This window comes from Bison bison, unplaced genomic scaffold (genome assembly GCF_000754665.1).
Source record: "Bison bison bison isolate TAMUID 2011002044 unplaced genomic scaffold, Bison_UMD1.0 scf7180017864456, whole genome shotgun sequence".
Classification (NCBI taxonomy): Eukaryota; Metazoa; Chordata; class Mammalia; order Artiodactyla; family Bovidae; genus Bison; species Bison bison.
The window spans coordinates 22,685,544-22,702,848 of NW_011495018.1; the positions used below are offsets into that span (position 1 = coordinate 22,685,544).

General features: G+C 39.1%; 1 long non-coding RNA gene across 1 annotated transcript; it reads left to right on the forward strand.

Moving 5' to 3' along the window:
• The first annotated feature begins 4,036 nt into the window (after nt 1–4,036).
• LOC105002634 lies at nt 4,037–6,547 on the forward strand. Its single transcript, XR_827006.1, has 3 exons — nt 4,037–4,091; nt 4,790–4,925; nt 6,376–6,547. It is a non-coding gene; the product is annotated as an uncharacterized LOC105002634 (long non-coding RNA).
• Nucleotides 6,548–17,305: the final 10,758 nt, after the last annotated feature.

Consider the following 17,305-nt stretch of genomic DNA (forward strand, 5'->3'; position numbering starts at 1 on the left):
TCTGGGAAGTGTGCAACATAGAGCCTCTGCCTCCCTTCCACAGGAGGCACATCCCTCCCTCACGGGCTTCCATCCCTTTCTCCAGGCACCGGCCCTGAGGGGAAATGCCAAGTTAGCATGTGCATCCTACTTCCTGTCACAGTGGTCAGTGGAGTGGAAGACTAGGCAAAGAGTGAGTTATTATTAAGTATTTAGTATGCGGGGGTCATAGGGTTAACTTTTAGTGCAGTGTGATGTTTCCCTGAAGTGATTTCCCCTTTACTTCCTTCAAGCTTACTGATGTCTCTAGTAAGTTTAAAGTGGATGAGAACTGCGATGAGCAGTCATTGCCCTTTAGTGTCATCCTTATGACAGGGGATGCAAATTATAGAGAGCCTGTATTAACGTTCTAAAGGCCCCGTGTATGTGTGTGTGTGTATGTGTGAATGTGTATGCATGTGTAGAGCTGGAGCTTTGCAATTTGTGAATTATTGTTTGTTGTCCAGTGTGATCTAGTCCTGGAAACATCAATACCCTGTGTGATAACAACCCTTGATCTCCCTCATTTGCCTGACCTGCCATCGTGAAGAGCACACACGGGGAAATATTGACCTTTTCTTATGAGGTGAAATAGATTGATAGATTGTAGGAGACTGGCACTTAGAGGCAGAGGGTGTGTGGCGGGCTCTGCTGGACACAAAGAGGTCAGTAAGAGTGAAAGTTAGTGATTTGGGGCCATGCCAGGAGAGGTTTTAGAGCTGGGGTAATAAATCTGCAGCTCTTCAATCTGTCTTTAATCTCTTCAATTTAACAGTGAACTGGGAAATTCTTGTTGGCAGAAATAGTAAAACAACAGCTTTTCTGGTAATGATTAGAGAGAATTTTAAAAGTGTGTGAAAGTTCGCTAGGCCACCAGAAATTTGAAAAATTACAACCAAGCATAGATAAAAAGTAAATGCATATATAGGTAAGAGGGGATTTAAGCAGGAGGTTGACAGTTTGCTCTGAAATATACACAGATTATCCAGCCCATCTTCTTCTACCATGTCTCCATATGTGATAGAGTTTCCAGAAACCCCTCCAGAGACATGGCATAGACTTATACTCATTGTTACCTTTGAAATAAAAGTTCGAACAGTTTAAATACCTGCTCATTAGGAATTCGGTTGGTACGTAGGTACAGATAGTATTGATGCAAATCATGATATCAGCACTCAGTATCCACAGCACTGTCCCAAGCGCATTTACCTGCCCTAATGTCTGGCATTAAGGACACAGTTTCTGGTTTGTAGGTTGCTCATGTACAAGTTTGCCAAAATAATTGCAATAGAGATTGTCTTCATCAGTCGCCTGGAGACCTTTGCCTTCAGCCCCTTCTTTAGTAATCACAGCTTCAACATCATTATCATTAAAATTATTCATCCCATTTAAATTTGAATTTTTAAAACTTCTTCAGTTAGTAGATTCAGAATAAGAGAGTAAAAAACACATCTCTGGGAAACCAGATGCTTGTTCATTTAAGAAATGACTGAAATATATTGTCAGGTTGTGTGTGTGTGTGTCTGTTGCATTCATGCCTATATGTTTATGATTACTAGCCATATAATGACATTGTGGGTGAAATCATGGATGGGTGACATATAGTAGTCCACTAAGGCTACTTATTGTAGTAAGTAATAGGGATGGTGATTATTAATGTTGGAGCACCCATAATTTTCTAATTAGTGAGTTTTCTCTCGTCTAAAGTCTTTATTTTCTTAACGCCAACTCCTTACACACATCCCCCCGCCCACACACACACACCTTTTTTACTATGTGTGTATATGTTCCTCAATAACAGAGCTAATCAATTTCATCTAGCCAAATTTATCTGAGCATGATGGAGACAGTAACATTTAATGTTATTATTTTTATAAATTGGAATATGGGAAATCAAAGGAAACTTCTTGGATGGAGGTGACTTGACATGAAAAGCAAGAGTGGAGATTGAAGTTCTGGTTCTGTTTATCACACACATTTGGCAACTCTGAATAATAATTTCTTGAGTTTGAATTTCTTCATCTGTAAAGTGAGGTCAATGCCAATCAGGATTAGTTGACAGAATCATGTATCTTGAGACAGGTGAGAAGGGCATTGTTACTGTACAGTCATATACACATGTGTGTCACTGCCATTCCTAACGCACTGTTAAAAGAAACAGTTAAAGAAACAGTTCATCAACCCTAAATAGGAAGAGAAAGTCAAATTCAAAATTTGTCACTTACACTTCCTCCCCCAGAAAGAGGTGGGATGCGGGCGCCACACATCTTTTGGACCTGACTGATCTTTAACTAAATGATTAAAATAACACCTGTATTAAAGATATTAATTTATGGTACTTATAGGCTGCCCATTATAACTTGGCTAGGATTCAGAGTGACCTCTTTATTCTTCCTGTACTTTTTGCTGATGTTCTGGGGCAGCCTTTGGTAGATGTAGTTTTTGCTCTGTACTCAATGAGACTTTTCCCTGTTATTTGAGTGTAATTTATGTGTGTTCAGAGTAATTCCCCAAGTTTGAGAGTCATTTTTTAAATCCAGGCACTGATACTAACATCCTTGTCATACGGGACAGCCTTTCTTGATGGAAGGAAGTCTTTGCATGATCTGAACCAAATGAAGGAATCCTGTGGCTTCAAGAATGCTAAGTGCAAATAGTTTATCAGGGGCAAGAACATGTTGGTTCTGTGCAACTTATTTTGTACATGATCCAATTTTTATGATGATATATGCTGCCTTGTGGGATATGTGTGTGTGTGTGTGTGTATGTGTGTGTGTGTAGTTTTTTCTTCCAAAAAGCTAACCAGCATTAGCTCATTAATCATTGTGAAATTCTTATTAGGTAGTAGTAGCATTAATATCTCTTTCTCACATATTATGCTGAATATGATTCAAATACTTTGGTTTCTCACCCTCCTGTCTCTTTCTTAATATCAGTGTCTCTCAAAAACAGTCATCTGCAGTATGCTGTTAAACTTACATTATTACGATAGTGTTAATGCTGCATGCGGAGAAGGCAATGGCACCCCACTCCAGTACTCTTGCCTGGAAAATCCCATGGATGGAGAAGCCTGATGGGTTATAGTCCATGGGGTCGCTAAGAGTCGACACCACTGAGCGACTTCACTTTCACTCTTCGCTTTCATGCGTTGGAGAAGGAAATGGCAACCCACTCCAGTGTTCTTGCCTGGAGAACCCCAGGGACAGGAACAGCAGCAACAGCAATGCTGCATGTATCAAATGCTGCATGACTGTCTGGTTGTTTGACATTCATATCTTCTTCTTCAGATATTTTTAAACCTGAGATGTATCCACACAACCTTGGTAATTAAGCTGAGTCAATTTTTCTTCCGAGTTTTTTCTTTGGTAAAATGCCTTATTGTCATCATTAATTTTCTTGCTAGTTTTGTGAGAGTCAAATTCTCACTCCCATTGCACAAATCAGCAAACAGGTTCAGAAGGGATAAATGACTTGGCTAAGGTGTTATGGGGGTATGGAACAGAGCATACCTGTTTGAATCTGATTCCAGAATCTATTCCTGTCTTACAAAATTTAACCTACAGTAAAACTTGGAAATTAGAACCTTTTAAGATTATAAAATTATTCATCTTGAGTTGATTTCAGACAAGGTTGAGAAGTGGTAAATCCTGATTATGAGAGCTCTTTATCTTTGAGAAAAAGGAATATTGTTAACATGTGCTGGCACATTTCATTCTTTAGCTCCAATAGAGACTGCATTGTTTCCCAGATTTCATTTTCATCTTTAGAAGATCTTAAAATGAACACTTGGATGATTTATTGAGCATAAGGTCATTGGCAAATTTTGGTATCTGGTCTTGTTTAATACATTTTTGAGTTAACAGGATCTAGTTTTATTTTACATTGACTTTGAAAACTGGATTTGGTGATCATTTCTGTAAGATCTTTTCACCTGACCTTTTTAATTTTAATAGAGGTGACTGTCTTTAGCAAACTTATATTTTTACTTTTCCTATCAGGTCCTGATGAAGAATGCAAGTGTAATTTGGCCTGGAAGGCAAGATGCTACTGAATAAAACAAAGCATATGTGGAGGTAAATGGACTTTGGTTTTAATCTCAGATCTTCTAATTAGCTATCTTTAAAGTAGGGAAATTGTCTGCTTTATGCTTTTTGAGGACACAGTGTTGATTGTTTCTCTTACATTTCACTCAGATCTGACACAGTGTTTTAGTGTCTTCAACTTGAGAGTGTTGAACATTTTGTACTTGTGAGTCAAGTTCTGTGGAAATAAAGATGGCACATTGATCTATGCCCTTGACTTGAGAGTGAACAAATCTTATATTTCACGTGATTAGGTGTGTATCTGCTATTTTTATACATATGTGTTTATAAAAATTCAACAGATTTGAATGCCACTGTGTAAATCAGGTACTGGTATTTGCAGAAAGATATAAAGGTGTAGTAGTTTGTTTTACATTATCTTTGTGTTGGTAAATATGAAATCTCTAGCTACAAAATGCATAATTTAAGAGTATAAATTAAAATGCCTTTTTGAAATTTGCTAGTACAATCTAGATTAAATTTTGTCAATTTAATTAAACTAAATATTGACTCTGAGAATGATTCACATTTTTAGAGTTATGAGTAGACTAGAACTGGGCACAAAATGTATGGCATGTCTTCTTTATCTGTGGTGTTAATAATTGCTAACATTCAAGGAGTAAATTCTATGTGCTAGGGACAAGCTAACAAGCTTATATACATTATCTTATCAACTTTTAATTCTACAGATATTTGCTGAGCACCTAGTATGTTCCAGACAGTGACTAGGAGGTGTATGTGAACTGGTACCGAAAGTTATGAACATTGGTGTAAGGCAATAGAAGATGCATGTCATCTGATGACAAAACTGCTCGAGAAGTAAAGGTGAGATGGAACCCTCTGGCTGGGATGGATATGAGGGCTTGGGGCAAGGGTGATGCTTGCATTGGACCATGAATAGTACTGAGAACTTTAAAAGGGGAGTTTTGAGATGACAATCCATACATGGTAGGCAAAAGAACTGCAAGAGCTAATGTGGAGAGGAAAGAGATTAAAATTTAATATGTAACATCACTTTTGAATAATTATAGATATGATAAGTGAAGTGAAAGTCGCTCAGTTGTGTCCAACTCTTTGGGACCCCATGGATACAGTCCATGGAATTCTCCAGGCCAGAATACTGGAGTGGGTAGCCTTTCCCTTCTCCAGGGGATCTTCCCAACCCAGGGATCGAACTCAGGTCTCCCACATTGCAGGCAGATTCTTTACCAGCTGAGCCACAAGGGAAGCCCAAGAATACTGGAGTGGGTAGCCTATCCCTTCTTCAGCAGGTCTTCCCGACCACCCGGGGTCTCCTGCATTGCAGGCAGATTCTTTATGAACTGAGCTATGAGAGAGGCCCTAGTTATAGATATAAGGCATACCAAATGAGAAACTGAAAACCTATGCCAAGGAAAAGAAAAATATGCCATCCCTTAGAAATTTGATTGCCTGTATTTGCACATCTAAATCTCACCTTGGATGTTGTTGCTTTTTCTTATTATGACATTTTTCAAAAAATAAAAGACTATCATTTAGTTAGTAAACTGTATCAGAAACATCCTCAGCCAAGCTGCCCAAACTGCCACTTTATGTCTTTACATTTATATACAGATGTGACCTACCTTTATGTGAATCTTAATTATTTTCCTACACCTCTAGAAAGTATGCAGACTGCATCTTTGTCTCCATTGGGGAAATTTGTCAAATAGTGTCTGCACAGTAGCCAAAGATGATGGCCTGAACGAAGTGTGGCCAGTGTGAGGAGGACCCAGACTCCTCACAATGTAATGGTTACCGTAGAGGGCAGGCTTGAGTCTGCAAGTTAGATAGAGGCAATAGTTAAAAGCTTGGCAAGAAACAAAGGTAAAATCCTACCATGTAAGGTGTATACTGAAAGAAGAGAGCTTATTCTAAAATGTAGGTAGGAATCAAAGGACCTGAATGCTCTGGTGTGAACTTTTACATGTGCATAAATGGTCTCGTGTCTCTCTTTCTGCTGCGATCTGCTGAATCTTTTTATAGTACTACCTTAGATCAGTAATGTACCTTTGCACTGTTCAAAATGACTCACTTTTGAAGAATTTTGTCCCATCACTTCAGTTTTATTTTCATCATAGTCCTAAGAGATTAGAAGGACAGATATCTTTATATCTACATTTTGTGGGAGATGAAACAGGAATTTTACCCTGTGATTTACACTTCAGTTATTGGAGGAAGAGGGGCTAAAACTTTGGACACAGCATTCCACTGATCCCACGACTTGCTCAGGCTTTTTTTTTTTTTCTTGCCACAGGTTGGAGACAGAATTTTTGTTTTGGCTGCAGCCTGTGCTGTCAGGGACCTCAGTGTTTGGAGAGAAGCATGGAGATTGGGCACCGAGCTCCTGGGTTTGAGAAGAACCTATACAAATTACATGTGTTGGGCTTTAGATCAGGTTTAGTCTAGGTTGATTTGTGGGTCATTGCTGCTGCTAAGTCACTTCAGTTGTGTCCGACTCTGTGTGACCCCATAGACGGCAGCCCACCAGGCTCCCTCGTCCCTGGGATTCTCCAGGCAAGAACACTGGAGTGGGTTGCCATTGCCTTCTCCAATGAATGAAAGTGAAAAGCCTTTAAAAAGTGTCCATGCCCATCACTGACAAGATTTACTGCAGGTGAGGTGCCATTGCCTGTTGATACAAGTGTTAAGTGCCCACCATTGTAAATGAGTCATCAATCCCTTTTTTTACCCTGGTGACTAATCAAGGCTGGGGTTTGGGAACAAGGCAGAGAGAGTTTGCAGAACACTATGCTATCAGAGAAGGCAATGGCACACCACTCCAGTACTCTTGCCTGGAAAAATCCCATGGACAGAGGAGCCTGGTAGGCTGCTGTCCATGGGGTCGCATAGAGTCGGACACGACTGAAGTGACTTAGCATGCTATCTACATGATAACAGAAGCTGAGTGTTAGCAACAATGATATAAATCGCCACACCTTTTGAGCAATTCTGTGTAATAACATTGCAGAATATCACTGTGTTATTTAATTGAAACCTCACAATAATCCTGTGAAGTTGGTGTTGTCTTTGTTCTAACCCTGTGAAAACTGAGGCTCAGAGGAGTTAAGAAACCTGTCATAAGTTACTTATAGAGTGACAGATCAGATCAGGGATTAAGTTTTGTTCTGACTTTGACTCTATTCTGCTGGATCATACCACCCCATAGATGGGTTTATTTGGGGGTTGATTAGATAATTTTTAAAAGTCAGTTTAGAGTGATGTTAGGGAGGAGACCCCTTAGTATGAGAGGAAAAATCTTAAGTGTGCTCCTTTCCAAGTCGACATGTTCTCAGATTGCTAGCCTGTTTTATTCCTTTCATGACCTCCATTTATCCCTGTGAATAATTCATGTAATATCACCAATGTGTTTTGTCTCTAGCTTGTTATCCAGGAAGATATACAGAAGCTGCCATTTGCTTTCACCTTGGTGGCTGCTGACCCTAAAGAAGTAGCACAGACACCATGGATACTCACCTTAAGATAGTGCTTCCGAGTTAGGTTATCAGGTAATTGGTGGATCATACTTTGCCCAGAGTCAAAGGTTTGAGGGTTCTGGTCACCTTCCCTCACTCAGATGACAGAGGATGTGGAAACCCAAACTCATGGTCCATCTAATCCAGGGCTTGCCTGTTTAGATAAAACATCTTTCTCTGGTTTAGTTCTTTACTTTCTACCACTTTCAGTTAGAATTATGAAAAGGGCATTTGTCACCCTGGCTTGGAAACACTGTCTCTAATCTCCACCTTGACCTGTCCTGAATTTTGCCCAGTGGATGGAGAGATTTTGAACTGGATAGCCGTGGGCTTGCTCACTGACAAAAAAACTACATTCAGGTATGATCCTTAGGCCCCCACATTTAAGTGACCATCCTTACCCTTTGAATTTATCTTTGTAACATTCTTGGTAAACAGTTGACCATATATGCATGCATGCATGTGTGCTATGTCACTTCAGTCGTGTCCAACTCTTTGTGACCATATAGACTGTAGCCCATCAGGCTCCTCTGTCCATGGGGATTCTCCAGGCTAGAATACTGGACTGAGTTGCCATGCCCATATCTTCCCGACCCAGGGATCAAACCTGAGTCTCTAATGTCTCCTGCATTGGCAGGAAGGTTCCTTACCACTGGCACCATCTGGGAAGCTCTGACCATGTATATGTAGGTATATTTATGAATGTCCTGTGTTTTCAAAATTATTTATAATGTTTTTCTTAGGGAGCAGCACACCATCTTGAGTCTTACTGCTTTATAGTAAATCTTACTCTCATATAATAAACTTCTACTTTCATATAAGTTTTATTGGAACAAAGCCCCATTCATTCATTTTTACATATCATCTGTTTTTGTGATCTGTGATACAACAGCAGAGTTAAGTAGTTGTAACAGAGACCATCCTGCAGCACCTAAAATATTTTCTGTCTGGACCCTTACAAGAAAAGTTTGCTGCCCACTGGTCTAGATCATGGGAGGAAATTTTTAACCATTCCTTTTATTTTTATCTGTACTATTTTGAATTTTTGCCATGTGTAAGTATTGCTTTTGTACTAAAGCTATTAGAACATCTTAAGTGATTGTGCTACATGCTAAGATGTAGCCTTTTCCCTTGAGGTTGCACATACTAGTGGGATTAGATATTTGCACAAACAGAAAAATCACTATTTAGAGTTTTAAGTACATAGTAAGTATAATAAGAATTTTTAAAAGTTCTATGGGGATACGAATGGGTGGAGAGTCAACTCATCCTCCTGGCAGAGGGAAGAAGTGATTTTACAAGAAATTGAGGAGCTGGCCTTTATTTATGTAGGATTAGGAATTTGCCAAGCCAAGGATGTTTGGGAGGAGGAGAGGCAATCTATATTCATTTTCCTGTTTTTCTTACGAGAATTAGGTCCACCTTCATGTTTCTTAGTACATGTAACAGTATGTGATGTCATTCTTCCTTTCAGTCTCCTCCATCTCCGTGCCATTTGGGACTCTGACTAACCGTCTTTAAATATCATGTTTGGTTTCCTTTTATGCATCATGTCTCAGACGTGTCAGAGACATGATGACTAAACCAAAGAATCTGAGCTCCCAAAAGATTAAGACTTGCCTTAAATCTGAAACATTGCTCTCTCATCTCTTCAGAGTAGAGTTCCACTAGCAAGTTGTAACAGTTTCCCTTCATATTTGTTGTGTTGCTTCTTCTGTACCAGATAGAAATGGGTGATGCTGTCATTTTCTTGGGCATGTGGCCTGAGTGTGGTTGTTGAGGTGATTATGACAAGTCAGTAGTCATTTTCTGTTAGTGCAGTATTGTTTTCCTAAGTAATGTGATATGTGAGAGAGGGAATGATATCACCATATCCATAGTTAACTTAGTATATACATGTAAATATGAGGGATTGGGTACCTAAATTAGTTTAAAGCATAGCTCATGATTTTCATCTTAATAGCTTTCTCAGACCTGCTGTCAAAGAATAAAATTAACTCATGTTAGACTTTATTTTTTTTTCTAAAATGGCTATACAGTTGACACGGGATTATTCATTAGCAAGATTATTCTTTTTCCACTGGTTTTCATAGTGATCTTTGTTACAAACTTGTGGACTGTAAATTTGTCAGGTGTCTTTCTGGACTCTATTCAGATCCATTTGTTTGTTTTCCTTGTATTAATATATTATTTTAATATATGGCTTCATCATCTTCACATGTTTATCAATCTTCTATTGTATGCCATTGTATGCCAGCTAGCATAGAAAAGAATCACAGAGAATACAAATAATACTGTTTTCTAAAAGAGAATTTATCTTTTTGTCTTTTAGAATCATAGGGTTGGGAGTTGACCACCTCAGTTTATGAGAGATTGATCTAGGTTTTATCTGGATTTCATCTTTTACAAAAGTCAGTCTTTTTTGGTTATCCCTTGCTACCATGATGTGATTCTCTATAACTTTCTATTGATGTGTTGGTGTTTCTAGTGTCTTCAGCTTTGGAAAAGAGCTAGAAATTCATTTCTCATCACGGATGTTCAACTTAGCTTTGTACTACTCCTCCCCCTTTTGGGAGGGTGTGGAAAATTGTAATGGTTTGGTGTCCACTAAACTTCCAACCTCGTCACTCAAGCAATGTGAAAAATAACTGCTAGTTCTTCTGTTAGCTAAGGAACTATGCCAGCCATCCAGGCTGGTCCTCAGACTCTAGCTCTGCCCAATATTAGGACATTGTGAAATATGATTTAGGTTCTCCTTATCAATTCACCCTTCTTTGTAGGGCTTTAATCAGTTCCCTGTACTGGGTCCTTGCCTCCCCCTCCTCCAGATGGGTTTTGTTTTCTAAGCACCATGAGATGGCAGGATTGACTCTCTGTGTTCTTGTACATCCTCAGAATTCAGCAAATGTGTGGTGAAGCAAACTGGACATATAAATCTTGACAATGGAGGCAAGGAGAAAAGTTAGAAGGAAGATCTAGGCAAGAAGTTATAGTGATCAGAATTAGCAGATTTACTTGTAAAGATGGGTGGGTATAGAAAGATTTGATACAAATTTTAGGCTATACAACCATTAACTGGGGGGGGGGGAATCTAGGAAGGCTGGTGGGAAGAGAGAGAGCCAAAGAAGGCAATGGCCATGTTTCCAGCTATGGCAGTTGGGTGCTATTGACAGTGTGTGTGTGTAGTGTTATATATATATAGTGTATAGTGTGTGTGTGTGTGTGTGTGTATATACACACTGCACTATTCTGGTGTACTTTGCATTAGCTTTTACTTTGCAAGGCAGATAAAGCCCTGATACCATTGATTGTAAATGTGTGTGTGTGTGTGTGTGTATGCATGCATGCACGCAGGACTTCGGCTTGGTTATACTTGCTTACACGTTGCTCTAACCTCTGTCCTCAGTGTAGGATTTTAGATCAATTAGTGGCCATCCAGAAGCTTCTTCTATGAAGGAACGTCTATTGCTTGGTTAAGCCTTCAGTCTTCTGTTGGTTAATTGAGTCCTGTGTGCTGAATATAAATACTATGTGTTTCCCTAAAAAGTCCATCCAGGCTACAAATACAAATCACATGTGGCTTCCTGCAAGTCCATTCTGAACAAAATTAAGGATCTTTCATAAGCAAAGCTGTTCCCAAGGTTGGTGACCCCACTGAGGTTTACTCTAAGCTCATCATCTTCTCATGTAAGCAGAGAGGTGAGATGCCACTCCTGATTCATTGTGTCACGTGACCATATCTTGGAAGCCTCCTGAATAAGGTGTACGTTATTCAGAAGGCCAGGGAAAGTATATGAGTCTAAGCTGCTGCAAACTTTAAATGAGTTAAGAGAACTGAGTTAGTGCAACCTAAGCACAGATTACTCAGCAGGCTATTTGCTGCTAATGGAATCATTTTTGTTGCTTATCCACCCTTTCTTGAAATATCCTAATATGACTAAGTTCTCATAAAGGCTGTAAGATGCACATGCTAATTCCAGTGCAAAGAGGGTTTTTATATAAAATATAAAATTGGGGAGCCATTCAAATCCCTTTGCCCCCTTGCAATAAGCTGTCAGTTAGTCCTCTCCACCAACAAGTTTCCTAGGGATATTATGAAGTGAAAGGTATATTTATAAATTTATAATGAATTGATAAATAAGTGAAAAATGAAGCCTGCTGCTTCATTGTTACTTTCTTCTCTCACATCTTTCATCCTCAAAGTTATCCTTCATTTAAGCATGTCAGGAGAGAACCTGAGTTTGGAATGGGGTCTTGATGGAGAGATTGAGACTGTAAGAAATGGTGTATAAAGAGCATAGAGAATGTGTGGTTGTTCAGGATTTGACCAGTGCATCAGAGTAACAAATTCTAGTGCTCCATTCCCTCTAGAAGTTATGAAGTTGGTTAATGGAGTAACCTATTTAAGAAGCTAGCCTAACTGACTCTGTAGAAAACACAACTTTTGATTTAATTTGGTGGATTTCTTTTAATTGCAGTAGTCAACTAAAAGTATTAAGGGTATTTACGTAATGGCAGGGACATTATTTCACTGATCTGTTGTAACAGAATATAAGGAGGTATTTTCCATTTCCGAATGTATGATGAGGTTGCTTCGAGAATTGGCACTTCTGTATCCCTAGGGTCTCTTGTCTGGTGAACCCCTTGCGCTTCTAGCATGTGTGCTTGTCTTCCTGCTCAAGTTCACTTCTGAAAACACTGCTGTTTCACACTCTCTTGGTGTTATAGATCCTCATGTTGCTGACTTCAGAGCTTCACTGAAAGCATCTCTGTAAAATTGCTAATTCATAAGGGCCAGCAGAGTTCATTCCTACCATATTGGCTGCTTAGTGATACATATTCATTCTCTGTAAAGATATAGATATATCTCTTTCTCTATCCCCAAAGACTAATTTTGATTTAAAATGAATCTGTCCTCTTTTGTTTATTGACCCAGGGGGATGGTACAGGGAGGGAGGAGGGAGGAGGGTTCAGGATGGGGAACACGTGTATACCTGTGGCGGATTCATGTTGATATATGGCAAAACCAATACAATATTGTAAAGTTAAAAAAAAGAATAAAAAAAAGAAAAGAATTAAAAAATAAATAAAATGAATCTGTTTTTTGTTTTGGGGAAGATTTGCCTTTACCTCTTTTACCTGATCTCTGGGTTTTGGGTTCCTCATTGTCTGTGAGAAGGTAGCATGTAGACCAAACTTTAGAGATGTCAGCTATCTTCCTTGAGAAGGGCATTACTTTGGTTGAAAATGATCACAGTTATCAGTAAAATTATATGAGGGAGAATAAAGCACCTCATTATAGTAAAGTCAGGATTACCCTGTTTATGAGCTCAATTTAATTAATTATTAAAGGCTAAGACATTTAGAGAAAATTTTAAAAGCATGCTATTAAGGTCAAAGTGGCTGAGATTCAAGTTTAAATGGTTTTAGCTGTTGCATTGTTTCAAGAACTCTCTTTCATTTGGGAAGTTAATCTGAGATGTAAAGTGGAGAGACCTGGGCTGAGGGTCAGGAGACTTGATTCACATTCCTTCTTTGCTACAAACTGGCTGTGAGACCTCAAATATGGCACTTACATTCCATTAGTAAGGAGATAAAAATACCATTTTGCAAGTCAGCTATGAGAGCATCTGACGGAGTGAGGGTCTGATTCACTGTACATGTCCAGGAAAATTTTGGTTCACTTATACATGTTGATATTTAAGAGAGTTTATTCAGGAAATTTCTATGAGCCAGGAAGTTTCATAAGATACTCGTGGTTATGCTTTGTGAGCACTGGTCCAGGATATTTTTTTAGGCTAGGAGAAGATCATCAAACCTTATCCAGAAAATTGGAGTTTTAGTTCAGATTTGTCCTGCATTTGTTGTGAAATCTGGGTGCAAGTGTCATAGCCTTCCTTAAGTATTCAGTTTCTGCACCTGGTCTATAAGAATAATACCTCAAACAGGTTAGTGCCATTTCTCTGTATATTTCTATATCTGTAAAGTAAGCACAGTGAAACTAGCCGCTTCAGAAGATCTTCACAAGGCTAACGATTCAACACATGGAAATGTTCTAGCAGAGTGCTTCTTTCATGGTATGTACTCAATAAACATTCATTGGAATGATTTTCCCTCCTTTCTGGAACTCACTTGAGTAAAATTGCCAGTCATAGAAATCGGAATGCTGAGTACCATGTTAATGCCTTGACAATTTTCTGGAAAGAAGAAATAAAAACCTGTCTAATGCTCCCAGTTTTATTTTACTGGCATTCTCTCTCCTTCTCTGTTTTTTTTTTTTTCCTTGGGATGATGTTTCTTTGTGGCAGAGCAGCAACACCGGCAACTACAATCAGGGGCCAAAGGCCAGAAACCACAGATGAGAAAGACCAGCCCTCCTATCCAGTCTTCTTCTGTGCTGCTGGGTTTTCTCTGACAGGAATGCATGTATTTCTTTAGGAGCCCCATAGCCAAGAGCTCAGCAGTTTTCTTGGAACCAGAGGCAGAAGGTTCCTGCTTCCTTGTGGCTCATATTCTCACTCAGCACCCAAGCATGTCTTTATTTGGTGAAGTTCACAGCCTTTACCTTCCTGCCTCAGCAGCTACTGTCCCAGCCTCAGCCCCAGTCATGAAAAGTGTGGCTGCTATGTGGATCATGTCTCAGGCAATTCAGAGAGCCTTTCAGAGAACAAAACTTTGAATTTGACTGTGACTTTAGCTACGACTCTCTCTTTCTTCTAGAAAACTATTGTGTTGGATGAAGCAAGAAGGTGCAAGCTGTAATCCTGTCATGAAGACCAAAGGTTGAGGAAGAAGTTGCCATTTCTCCTTCCTGTTTACCACTCAAGGATCTATCTCCTGAATCCTTTTTAGAGTTATTGCTATCTTGGCTTTATACATATACCCTGGTATTTTAATACATATACTGGTGCTCACAGCATTGGCTTAAAGTTAGTGGTTCTACTACTCTCTAGCTGTATGACTTGGGCATTCAGTTCTTTCTGAGTCTCAACTTCCTCATCTTTATGATGGAAATAGTCATGTCTGTCTGCTTGCCTGGTCAAATAAAATCTCTGCTTCATATATTTGATACCTTAGGGTCCCCTACTTGAGTAGGAAGCTTCCATGTTACTTGACACAGCTTCTGCTGCCGAAGATGACCATTCCTTCATCAGCCTCCTGGACAGATGATCCTCTAGTGTCAGACTGAGCTCTGAAGGGTTGGGAAGCTGCCCTCTTCAGGAGCTCAGATAGTAAGTTGTTCTTTGTGCTGATCTGAAATCTGAACTCTCCAGTAACTTTTGCCTGCTAGTTTCTGTGTCATCTCTGGATAATAGGACATTTAACCTCAAAATCTTCTGTATACTTAAGAGTACTGTGAAAAGTACCATTATTTTTTTTTTTTTTGAAAAGTACCATTATTTTTTAAGCTGGATATCAAGTCATCTTTTCAGCTCCTTTGCCTGCTCTGCCCTTGGGGTTCTGATCTGGATTGACTGCATGGAACAGAACATGGTGCCAGGTGTTCCTGAACATTCTCAATGGTCTTTGTAGCATTGGTAATAAAACATTGCCTGATAGACCCTAGAAGCAAGTCTGATTATTACTAATGGTAACTGTCCCTACCTATAGTGAGTCTGCTCAAATCCTAGAGCCGTGATTGGCAAACCGTATTTCTTAACATGCTTTAAATTATTTTTAACATTAAAGTAATTTCCCCCTCTGTTGCATTGCCATTTCCTTCTCCAGGGGATCTTCCCTACCCAGGGATCAAACCCAGGTCTCCTTTATTGCATGTGGATTCTTTACTGCTGAGCTACCAGGGAAACCACACTTTATTCTAAAAAATAATAAAGATGCATTAAATTTAATAATAGAAAAGACCTAGAAAAAAATCTAAAGAATACTGTGGAACTTATTTGTAGCCCATTTACTTAAAAAAAATATTTTTATACCTTACACCTTAGTCATGTTTCCACATAAATGATTGTATATTTATGTGTAATCAGTGAAATTATGTAATGTGGTTATGTACCTATACATTTTGTTCTCTTATTGATTATTGTATTGTGTTTTCCCATGTCATTATCAGTTATTTATAAGTATCATCATAATGGTTGCATCATAATAATGAATATATACTATAATTTACTTAATGAACCCTCTATGGTAATCTCTAATTTGTAGCCAGTTTCCAGGAGCTTCAGAGCTATTCTCTTTGAGAAATGGAATAAGGGAGAAGGCAATACCTCTGGATTCTCACAGGAGGATTTTATTATCCAAATGCTGGGGTACTCCCATTGCTCTGCTCTTTTCCTGTGGGCAGAGTTAACAGGACATGGAGATCAGATCAGGATGTGGAGATCAGTTGGAAAGCTAAAAAAGTAGGTTGATTTGTGCATATGTATTTATGACTGAGCAACTGAGCACATTAGTGAATATGTATCCTCACTTCACAAATTCAGGTTTAAAATGTTATACTGATTATTTCTGTGATGAACAAGATGTTTGGTTTTGTTTCATTTACTGATACAAATGCGCCCCTAGAAGGGCTTGAATTGCTTCTTTATGTGATCAAGGATTTTCCCTTGATTAAGGAAATCAAAGAAATCCAAGGATCAGAGAATTACTCTCCTTCATTGTCAGGATTTAATGCATTTAAATCCCGAGCTAGAATCAAAGTATCACAGATTTGTCTTCTGTTAACCTAATTTGGGACTCTCCTGTTTGTTAGAGCATAGCTCTGGCAGATGGAAGGCTCTGCTCTCATATAATCACATCAGTCATCTGGGGTCATTGTTTAAGGGGCAATACCATCTCTTCTCTGCAGACTTGCAGAACCAGTCACCAAGATAAGGGTACAGCAGTCTTCTTGTTTACAAACTTTCCAAGTGAATTTTGTCAGGTAAATTTAAGAAATGGATTGTGACCCACGCACAGAAAAAGATATCTAGGCCATCAATTTAGCCTGAAAGAGAATTGCCCTGCCTCCACACCTGTATTTCTAACAAGTCATAACATCTAAGATACTGAGCTTTACTTTGGATTTCATCTGATATTATCAAAATCACACAGTTGGGAAGATATTATCAAAATCACACAGTTGGGAAGAAGTAGTTTCATAAACCTGTAGTGAGGGTGATGAAAGGTTTTTTTTTTTTTTTCCCAATTAAAACATCATTTCTGAAAGAGGCAGCCCACATCTCCCCAAAGGCACTGCCACTATAGAGAACCAACCACATCCCTTCATCTCGGGCCAATCCCACCCTTGTGGAATGAATAAAAACTATGTCTTATCACCTATGGGGACTGGCTGGTTTGATGCAGTAGTATATGGTTGACTGTTCAAACAAAAATAAAACCAAACCGAAACTTGTGGTTATAGTCCTGGTAGAATTTTCAGAACTTATTACAAAAGGCTAATCTGAGACACCTTCACTCCATCTGTGCCATTTCTCCAGCCCAGAGAAGCGTTAACCTTATTGGGTCTGGTTGCTAGGGTGCTTCCAACATGCTGCTCAGAGTTTTATGATGTCACAGGTTTTTGATTGTGCAACTGAAAAACTGCAAGTTGTGTATCACATGTGCTTATTAGGAAGGGTGAAAAGTCAAACTACCAAGATGATGTCCTGTTGCTAGTAGTAAGGGTGCTAATATCTGGTGGGCAGGTCCTCATAGTAGTGGGCTGCAGTGAACAGTTTTGAAAGTTTTGTGTTCTTCCCCTTCCTGTGG